Below are 11,527 nucleotides of genomic sequence, written 5' to 3' on the forward strand. Positions count from 1 at the left end.
TTCCCAGTTGGTCATACCCACTTAAATTATTAATGTACATTTTAAAAATGTGTAGCTTTAACAGCAAATAGAAAAAAGCCACATTGATTGCAAGATAAAAAAAGCAGAACTTTAGAAAAAAAGAGTATCAGCTGTCTCTCTTTAAACAGGAGAATCCTGCTATGGGCTGTTGTGTTTTCAGAAAAAAAAAAACATTAAAATGGGAAATGTAATATTTTAGGAGGAAAATATTTTGTAAATTATTCCATGGAACTGTTGCTTTATATTTTAAAAACTTTTATATGACGTACAGACCGGAAGCAAATACAATTATCTTTGTTTTGGCAGTGAAGTGGAAATTAGTCTTTTGTGTTGTTTGAAACTATGGCTTGCCCTGCAAAACTGTCATGATCCCATAAATGTCCCACTTTCAGGTTCTGAGAAAGTGACCAGTCTTAGATACAACCATTCGAGCATTAACACTTAGGTAACTTCTCCTCAAAAAAAAAAAAAAGCCACCAATACCAACAAGATGGATGAGATATATAATATCTAAACTAGCATGAAAAAGTTAGATAATGGTTATGCCTATTTGTAAAACCAATGATATATGTGGTGCAATAGCATTTGTGGTTGCATAGTCTCCAGATAGCAACCAAGAAGCATAAAACATTTATGTGAGAATAGATACAATTCATGAGCCTTATCCAGAAGGCCTGGAATAAACAGTCTTCAAAAGCAGGCAAAGCTAAACTGAACAATTCCATTAACCAGACTACAGCTGCTCAACCATTCATGGAAAAAACGCTTTTGCCTGCTCCTGTTTACTGACTGTAAATGAATGAGTCAACAGATACATTTGATAGCTTGCATCTAAATGCATCGTATCCCCAGTCCACATCTCTGAAAAAGTTTCTTACTGCAATGATTACACCTATAGGGTACTGACACATGCACAGGTGCAGAAGGACAACAGACCCCCCCCCCTTACCCTAACATATACTTCGTCATAATGCATTTCTTTATGGAATTTACTTGCAGTGTAAAAGATGTCTACAGTTTTCATAGAGTAACGACTCACACTACAATAAAAGACAAATTATATTTTTCTCTGAATAATCATCCTTTTCTTTAAAATAGACTTGCCCTGCTACTGACATCCTAAAATTCACTAAGAAGTGTACTTTAAGCTATGTATTTTTGAGTATGTTGTCCAATTAATTTAGAATTTACCTTTCATGACTTTTTTTCCACTGTAAAAATGTTTCAAACTTTTCCAAGCTAATTACTGTGTACCTCGACAGTGTTTATCAGACTAACTTTACTCTCTTTGCCATTTAGGAATTCATATTCCTTATCAGGGCTACTATTTTATGAAATATAAGGAATGAGTACATCAAGGACATTTTTTCTTCTCAGTGATGCCTGACAAGGCACATATTTTAGAAAATCCAATTTGGGGCATAAATGACACATTAATTATTTACAGACAACCTTTTTTTTCCATTATTTGGTGGGGGTTGCATATACTGGCATCCTAGATGGCACATCTGGAAAGCACCTACTGCCTTGCTGAGTTAGCCACATAACTTTTTCACTGTCTATAGTTGTAATCTAATATATTTTAAAGTTTTCTGATCTCTAGAATTCTTTCTGCATTTTGCTGTGATGGTGTGACACTTTTTTTACACTGTTTACAGAGAAGGCTTTTTTCTGGAATGTTTCAAATCTTGAGCCAAGAAACTCAAAAACAGAATTAATTCATTTGAGTTCCTCTGAAATAACAGAATAGTAACACAAGTGACCAATCTCCTGGAGAACAGTTTGTAGGAAGAAACTGCCAACAGGATTATTATTTTTCTTCTTTAGAATTTCAAGCTGGATAATAACAACTGAATATTATAACAGCTGGGCCAAATCATTTCTAAAGGTCCTGAAACTGTTAACATGTTTAGAGCAGTGAGTGATACAAAAAGTAGATATTACCTAGAATATTTATTACAGGAACCATAATCTCTGCCATTTCTAAAGTAGAAATTAATGTATTCTTCCAGTTTACTTAATACAGAAGTAGAAATAAAGAAAGAAATCTATAATTCAAATGTAATCTAGCCAAATAGGTTGATGTCAGAGTACATTAAGATTTTCTGTATTAAAACATGAACAAACTGGTCATCAGTTATGGTTCATAAAATGCAACTAATTAACACAAATTTATTTTATTAAACATGTGAATACTTGTAGATGTATCATCTTCTCTATTACCTGAAATAGCAATATAAATAGTCAGGCTATGAATTGTGTTTACTGAGTGATGTATTTTTATTGACTATCATTGTAATTCAATAAAATATATATTCACATACAGTAAGATTATTGAAATGAAGAGTGTTAATTTTATACACACATATTCCCACACACACACACATACATGATTGATCCCCTTACATTTAGCAGTGATTGATGAAACTACCTGCTAATGATGTGGTAAGAACTCATACATATATCTGTATGTGTGTATGTCACATCTATCTGTCGATCTGTCTATGTAAAATTAATCATTTTTAAAAATTTTACTGAGCTTGAGCACATATTTAAATACAATGATTCTGAAAGTGCATTGTACATTTTGATTACATGGCCTACATCCTCTCAATATCTAACTGTTTTAGGGCACTGTAAAACATTCCTTCTTACAAGCACTAAAATTTTGTGCTAAAGGTTTCTCTTTTCTATAGCTGAACTTACAATCAGTTGGCAAAAAAACACTTAAAAATTATTGCTCAGCTAAACAATGTCTTACAATAAACCATCTAATCTAAAAACAATTAGTATCTTAAGTTGTTATAAATGATATTGGCTTGGAATCAGTATCTGTGTCAGTTTAATAATGCAGCAATTTGCTTTGGACATAAAACCCAAATATTTTTGTATGTTTTTAATACATAACAGATTATAGTCACTGCATTCAAATCTGATTCCATCCTAGGTCATTTGAAACTCTAAATGCTCACTACAGATTTTTCCCTCATAACTTAACATTTAGGAATATTCTTAGTGGCATAAGTATGATGATGCTGTTATAGGTCAGAAGCAGATTTTCTTTAAAGGTATTCTGTATAGGCTAGTCTCAATGTAGTCTTCAATGCTTTTTCTAACCATTAAACCGAAAATGTCAAATGTTAAATGTTCATCCTTTAAGACAAACTGTATATCAAACATTATAGTATTAAATATTGAACACGTTTGCAAATTCTGTCAGTCTTCATTCCAAACCATCCAACAGCCATTTAATATCTTTTTTTGCAATTTAATTTGCCCATAAATGTTAACAGTCCTGTTTTTCACCTCAAAATATCCCACAAAATAGTCTGCGTACTGTTCTGCAAAATATTTCAACATTGCTGTACTTTTAGGCCAAAATAACATTCAGTCATAAAATAAAAATGTGACAACTATTTTATTCCAAAGTAGAAATAATATAAAAAGAAGGAGGCAATCGTTAAAACTCAAAGTTGTATAAATCAGTAGTTTATAATCAGGAACAAATATTATCATTATGTTTGTGAAGTAGAATGCAACATGTAAACCCTGCCATAACTTGATAGTGATATACTATTCAGGAACACGTATTATCATTATTTTTAGAAGTATGTAAACCCGACCATAACTCAATAGTGATATACTGTCCTACCTAGTACTATTCTACCTAGTATACATAAACACTTCAAATAAAATTTCATCCAAAGACTACATAAGCACTTGCCATTCATTGTGTTCCATTTAAGAGATATAAAAGCAAGCTGTTTTAAAGTAAGAAACTGAATGCTGTATAACATCATGTGTGAATACATTGTTCCTTTCTTTTTTCTCTCTCCATTTTCTCTTTTTTCTTTTTCTAATTATGTATTTATTGCTGCTTGATTATTTTTTCTCTCTGTCATGTATGTTCTTTTTTTTTTTTTTTTTACAGACCCGAAATCCTCTGGCATGGCAGCCCAGAAACATACTTCTTAAGTTAGGAGAGTACTCACCTTCTTCCTATCCAGGGGTGTTCTTGCAGGGCCAGGGGCAATGACACAGGTCCTGCAGACACCCTGGAATGTGAAAGTCTGGCAAGCCTCACTGAATTCTGGACTTGATTAAAGATGTGCTGGAGGTGGTAGGGGGAAGACAAATTCAGACAATGGAAGCCTCTCTGCACCATGCTGAGTTAGTGTCAACTACTATACCAACACAGGCCTCTAACTCCTCAGCATCGGGGTCCTCAAATACACCCAATTCTGGCAGTAGAAATGTTGAGACTCTGTGGAATGGGACTCTTGCTGGCACTTCCTTGGTCCTTCTTCTCTTATCTGTTCTTCTACACCCTCTTACCTATTTCCTACCCACCCTACCCTCTTATATCAAAAAAAGAAGAAAAAAAAGAAAAAAAAAATTTGAAAAAACAAAATAGGGGGTCAATCCTCCAGAAAAAAACATTTTGCCTCTCTTCTCCCATCTCTTACAGCACAACTCGCTTGTTGTTTTTCTTCTGTGATTCCCACTTTATTGTGTCTTCTCTTTTTTAATCTTTTCACTTCCCCCTTTCTGTTCTTTAATGTAACCAACAAGGTGTCCGCATAAGTATACCACTATATAAAAGATTTTAAAACCCTTCATTTAAAAAAAAAATGTGAATAAGAAGTGCATAGTCCGCTACTTACACTTGGTGTTTCAAATATGGCCGTGGATAACAGCGTCCTTCTGGAATATTGGGAAAATTTAAGAAGTAATACAAAGCCTACAGCTTTCCCATAGTATTTCATATGTACTTAACACCTAACTTTATGGTTCTGCCATAAGTAGGCATATTTTTATATGCCTTCACGTTTCCTTATTCATTACAAATAATCTGTGCTTAGCTTATTTGCATAGAAAAGTAGCGACACTCCTTGCAGCTAACCGCTAAGTAGCTGTGAAGTCCCAGCCTATGAATATCACCCTAGGACTCATGGCAAACCTGATTAGCCTTATATCTCAATGGAACACCTAGTATAATACATTTGCTCTGACTCCAAAAGTCTTGCTCTTGGTGTAAATGAGTTACTGTGGTATAACAGCCCAGCTATCAAGTATTTGTTGTCAATAAGATTAGACAACTTCAGACAAGTTTTATTTTCTCTCTCTTTTTTCCAGTAACCAGTGCTGACACCAAAAGGAAAAAAAAGACATAAAACAAAAATTATAAAGCACAAACCTCCAAACAGCATTAAATATCTTCACATAATAAGTTCAATACAATACTATGGAACTCTTTGAAAGCTACACCATCAATTTCCTTTAAACAATATAAGATAGGTTACATGCATACATTACAAATGTTTTTTTTTTCAGTGTCAGATTCCAGTACTAAAAAAAGCACTGCCAAAACAGTAAAATTAACAGATCATATTCATCTATATATATATATATATATATATATATATATATATATATATATATATATATGTGTGTGTGTGTGTGTGTGTGTGTGTGTGTTCTTATTCATTGGAAGATTAGCTCCATAATCCTCAAGAATCTTAAAATAATTGACCTCACAGCTAGGTTAGCTGTGACTGCATAATCCATCCCATTGCGTTACCATTGCAACCTACTTTTGACTCAGAAAGACCTCCAAATCAAGTGTGCATAATCAGCCCCAGGCTCATTATTACTCCCACAGGTATTCATTGTAAACTACCCTCTTTCCATTACCTGTTCTAGGTTAGAGGTCCCTCTGAAACAATACTTTTAACCAGGTAAAGCAAATAATGAGAATACATTTAGTTAGCATCATGATTAGTTACAGTAAACCAATACACATTAGATATCTGGCCTTCAGCAGCTTCTTGTCTTATCACTTTCTATTTATTCAGATTAGAGTGATGCCAGCTGGACATTTGCATAGGTTACTTCCTGTTTTCCCTAGCTGAAAATATGATTAACTGACTTTCTATTACTTCCTCCTTTTCCGTCAGTGGCCTCACGTGCACTATACCCCTTTCCCAGCAGTAATTCCTTGCAGACCCTTTCAGCTTCATGTGTTAGTGTGCATCATATCAGTGATGTAATACATTCCCGTTCTTACCTATTATAACGAGCAGACCATTATTTTATCTTGAAATCATCCATTATCTTGTTCAAAGACATAAGGGATTCTCAGTGCAAAATATTTTGCTCCAACTACTTAAAAGAAAAAAAAAATTCTAGCCTTCTGGATCAAAACATTTGTTGAGTGTTTACCATTGTGCTTATTTGTACCACTTTATATTATCTGAAGCTCAGTTACCAGCCGCAATAGTTTTGAGTCACTTCTGCATCTTAACTATTTCCAGCCAGCTGCAGCAAGACTGTAATTTGACAGGCTGGAAAAAATTGGTCACCTATAGAACTAGGCATTCTTAGCAGTTGCATGTTCATTCTTGGACATTTTAAGACACACAAAAGGTCAGATCTGAGGGACTCAAGTTTCTTAACATAACCACTAATAAACTACATGATAAAGATATCTGATAATAAAGTGCACTTTTGAAAGAATTTAAATTTTGATTAACCACATTCCTCTCAAAAAGTAAAGTGCATCTTCGTTCAGCCCCTACACATTATTCTTAGCTCATTGGGCTGATGATTTGTGTTTATATCAATCCCCTTTATCTTCCTTCATAACTGAATGATATTAATATCTAAGATAAAGTTAATTATTACCTATAGCATTTCCCCTTAACTAATACATCTCTCTAGCCTCTTCCTATCAATGTCTGTAATATTGTTAACCTGGATTTTCATAGTCATGTGCCTTTCACCCCCCTATGCTGTTCCTTCTTCCTGATTTAGATTTTATGCAAATACATGTGCAGCTTTCACCTTCTAATCTATTTTTTCCTTTCCACTGATATCTCAGTTTTGTGAACTTTTGGTTGATCTTTTCAGCTTCAGAAATTACATTCCCCATTTGCTTTGTTAATCCTGTCTTCACTTCTTTGTTTCATTACTCTATCCTACACCTAGACATTTCAGAGATGCTGTCGAGTGCACGCAACAAAAAATGCTTTTGCTTTATTATAGAATACTGAAGCCTTTTAATATTGTGCTTTGCTTTTATTACTCTATTCTGTTCCCTTTTACTTGCTTTTTTTATATTCTTCAGCAAGCCTGGAAGCTTGCTTCTCAATCTGTTACCTAATTTATTTTTTCTTCCCCTTTTACAACTTGTTTACTTCTATTCTAAGACTAAATTAAAAAATAAAAATCCAAGTGGCTAACTTTTGATATTGCAGCTTGGTTATATTCTTCAAAAAATATTTCTAAGCACTCCCTAAAATGGTTATTATATTCTTGGCTTTTTAAAATAAACAGTTCTAGCTTCTATTGTCTTTCAATACGAATTGATTTAAATCTCCTTTTTTCTAATAAGACTGCTTTATGATTCTAGTACATCACTGAGAAATGTTCATTTCATGTTTATTTATTATTTCATCAGATATCAGTAAGTAATCAATTCCACTAGCTATATTCACAACATTCAACATAAAATGTGTTTTTTTTTTTTCAGGAGTCAGTATTCCCACATATCTAATCCAGAAAACTCTGCTTCCTCCTATGAAATACCTTTTGGTAGTTTTAGACTACCTCTTCCTTCTCACAGGAATAATGTCCTATTATATCTTCATCTTGGAAGTAAAATAACTCCCATTCAGAACAGAGTTATCATCGCTGGCTATCTCTGTCAATACCCTCCAAAATGCATCTGTGATATAATTTCATCTTTATTAAGGTCATAATACTTGACAAGAATAATATGCCAAAGACTTATGAAGATTCACCCTACAACCCATCTACCTATTTATCTTTCCAGTGTTGGTCAAGTTTCCAGCTCATCTGTTTGGGATTCAATATAATCATTCCTCTACTCATGGAACTTGTGCATGAATTTGGTTCCCACCCTTGCTATCCTTTTTTTAACACTTTCTAACTCCTTTTTTAATTTATCCTCCTGGCACAGGATATCCATCTGATTCTCCACAAAATAAAGTGAACAAACATACCTGTATTCATCATGATTGCACTAATGAAATCATTAGGGTACTGGTCACATTTTTCTCAATGTCAATTAGTAGTCATACAAAACACTGCAGCAAAGTAAGAAAGATTATAATAACACACACTCCTTTCACTCTCCTAATACATTAATGACAACACCCTGACATAATAGCTCACCTCTACAATCATTGCAAAGACTACACCCTAACATTTTATGAGATAACCTCACTAAATACATTTCAAGAGCAACATCTCTTTTCCCACATATTGCAATCCCCTGCCCCGTCAAAAAATATCACTGTACATTTATCAGCTTTGGTTTCTAAACGTAAAGAACTGATAACACTGTAAAACAAAACTCTGCCCCTCATATTCTTAAACCTGAATGTAATGTTATGTATATATAACTTTAAAAATAATGTTATGTTTTGTAAAGTGTTTTAAATAAGTTAGTACTATGTGCGCTAAATGCTGGCATTGCTTATGACTATAATCTGCTTGAAACTAGCATTTTCTAAATGTTCAATGTGTATTATTATCTTGGAGCTTTTCTCCCCGGGCTTCCACTGAAAATGGACATATATCCTGTCAGACTATCCCGGTCAACAAATGTAAAATAAATAAATAAATAAATAAATATTTGCTCATGGCACTTATTTCAAGATGGGAAGCTTTGAAACTCCTATGATACTTCAGTGTTTTTTTAACTTTGTCTTGTATTGTGAAAACAAAACTCATGTTCCAAATTCTTATAAAGTCTTCCCTAAGAAAACATAATATTACATTACTGCTTTCACCTTCCAGTTTTGCCAGCTAAAAAAGAGAAAAGACAGAACAAACTTAAGAAAGAATAATAAAACCCAGACACCATTATGAAGTTACAGCATGCGCATTTTTCTACATCAGTATTTGACATTTCCATATTCCTTATACTACATGCAAATGAAAGCTCATAACACATTACCTTTACAGAAAATTTGCAAACAGTACTATGATTCTGTCATTAGTGTGTGCCATGCACTTTAACATTAAGTAGAACATGGCAAAGTCTTTTAAACAGCAAGCTGTCTTAAGCTTGACATGTTCTGTTTTCTGCCTTCTGATACCCTGATTCAGTAGAAAAGGAGCAACACCACATAAACAAATATGCCCTTTAACCCTTAATTTTTTTATAAAATTCTTGCAGGTATCAGTCCCCTACCAGGCACACAAGGAAATGCAACGCCCTAGCATTAATCATTTTTTGGAAACTCACCAACATTAATGTTTGCAAGTTCAGCTATGCCCCATTCCCATCCAGCTACCATGAAAAACAAAGGTAAAATGGAAATGCCATTAAATATTCATTACATTAGTAAGGTGGCGTTGTAATACTATAGTGCAAGCCGACTGGTGATTACTCTTTAAATGAAATATCAATATGAATCAACATACCCTGCAGACAGAAATGGAGGAGGAATATTTTTACAATACAAATGAAATTACAGCATCACTCTTAAATGGTGACCAATTTTCACACAAGAGACAAAAACCTGACAGTTTCCATTAGCTTCAACAACAGGTTACCACCACTCCTAGCCTCACCATCCTCACCTTCTTTATTCAGAGACCTACTGGATCTGCTTATAAAAGAGTCAAAGTTTTCAAAGAGCTTACTAATTATAGTTGATTTTAGCATAAATCTCCAAGGACCAGCAAAAGTTATAAGCATTACCTACTTCAGTAAAAATAGCCTCATTCAAATCATTACTGTGTTTGTCAGACTTAACTGCAAATCTAACTCTCTCTCTTTTGCATTTACTAATGATTTTTGATGAAGACCTTACTTCTTCCAAAACTATATTTCACTCCACAGTTAGAGACCACTGTAACATATGTTTTAACTCTGCTACAATGGCAACCCCCCCTCTCCTCAATTAAGTTAATTTACTCATAGATTAAAATAAATATTTAAAATTGGCTATTATTTCTGAACTACATAGAATGTGTCCCAGTTGTACCCTATAATAATACAAACACAGCAGCAGAGTGAGACTAACAGTTCTACTAGTACAGCTGTAAATGAAATGATTCCCAGTAACCACGACACCCTTCAAATTTAAAACTAATCTTTTAATCACTCAAGAGCTAAAAGCCCTTTGCAAACAAGTGGAATCTTTCTGGTCACTTTGGAAAAAAAACACAAATACAAGAACACTGAGATAAATTTGTTACTGTAGTGAACCTCAGTAAAGAAGACATCCAGTTACCATAAAGCTCCCCACCCACATACACACCAACAGGCTAACATAAAAAATACTGGGTCTAGTAATTCAAATAACAATATGCAGATTTCAGAATGAACACTCTTCCTGCGCTTTTATAAACAAATGTATCCTCTAGATTTCCTTACAGAATTTTCACAACTGCTCATTACAACTTGTACAGGGATAACCATCTGATTTTATAACCCATCTCAAATCAAGAAAATAATGGAAAACAAACAGAAAACAATACTAGACCATCTAGAATGTAACAGTCCCTCAGGTTCCAATGGCCTATGCTAATGGTTTATTAAAATGATAGCTAAGTATATTCTTCTTTTTGTTGAACATATTCTTAGCCTCTGCCTAGAAAAGACAATCCCCGGGATTCATGAAGCTCGGCGCAAGGCCGGCGTAAGGCCTGCGCCGGCGGTGCATGGAATATCCGGCGCAGTAGCGCCATATACATAATAATGAGAGTGCACCGGAATCACAGACACGTGCGTAGTGTACGTGAGCGAGCCCAGGTAGGATGCGTCTGGAGGCGTGTCTAAGCCAGCATGAGGTGAGCAACCTAATGTGCTGACAGCCATGGTCCGCCCACAATAGTAATGGCAGCAGCCAGGTCCTGTGCAGAATGAAACGCATGTACAGTATGCAACATAGTCCCCGTCCCAAATTAATGGAGAAGCAAATAGAAGACACGAAGGCATAAGTGTACCCGTCCAAGGAGTAAAGGATACGCATAAGACCGCGTTAAGTCGCAATGCACTGTCAGTGTTTACACTCAGAGAAGGTGTACAGCCGCATGTCAGCGCCGCACCGACATAGGAGCAGCGACTAAGGTCACCACCTGTCCCACTTTGGTTGGGGCAGTCACTCCATGGACAGTTGTGTCCCGAAAAAACGTATTAGAAATGGCTGTCGTGCTACGATTGTAGGACACAATGTTATCCCGTATTTAATGTAATGGTAGCATGAATTGGTTATTTCTGTAACAGAAATACCTAAATGTCACAATAAACAGAATAAGCAAGGAAATTGCCACAATAATAAGCATATTATTTAGGCAAGCAAGTGAATTTCCATGCTATATAGTGACCGTTTGTATGTGTCGGCCTGTAAAGTCAGATGTGAGTCCCGGAAATATCCCAGATCGGAAAATGGAAAGGTGGAAACCCCAGTAGCGACATGGGCATGGTCACCAGGGTTACCTGCTGTCCCAATGTGCCATGGACAGTCCC

Source organism: Protopterus annectens, chromosome 6.part1, assembly GCF_019279795.1.
Source record: "Protopterus annectens isolate FY-2018-M chromosome 6.part1, PAN1.0, whole genome shotgun sequence".
NCBI classification, from domain to species: Eukaryota; Metazoa; Chordata; order Ceratodontiformes; family Protopteridae; genus Protopterus; species Protopterus annectens.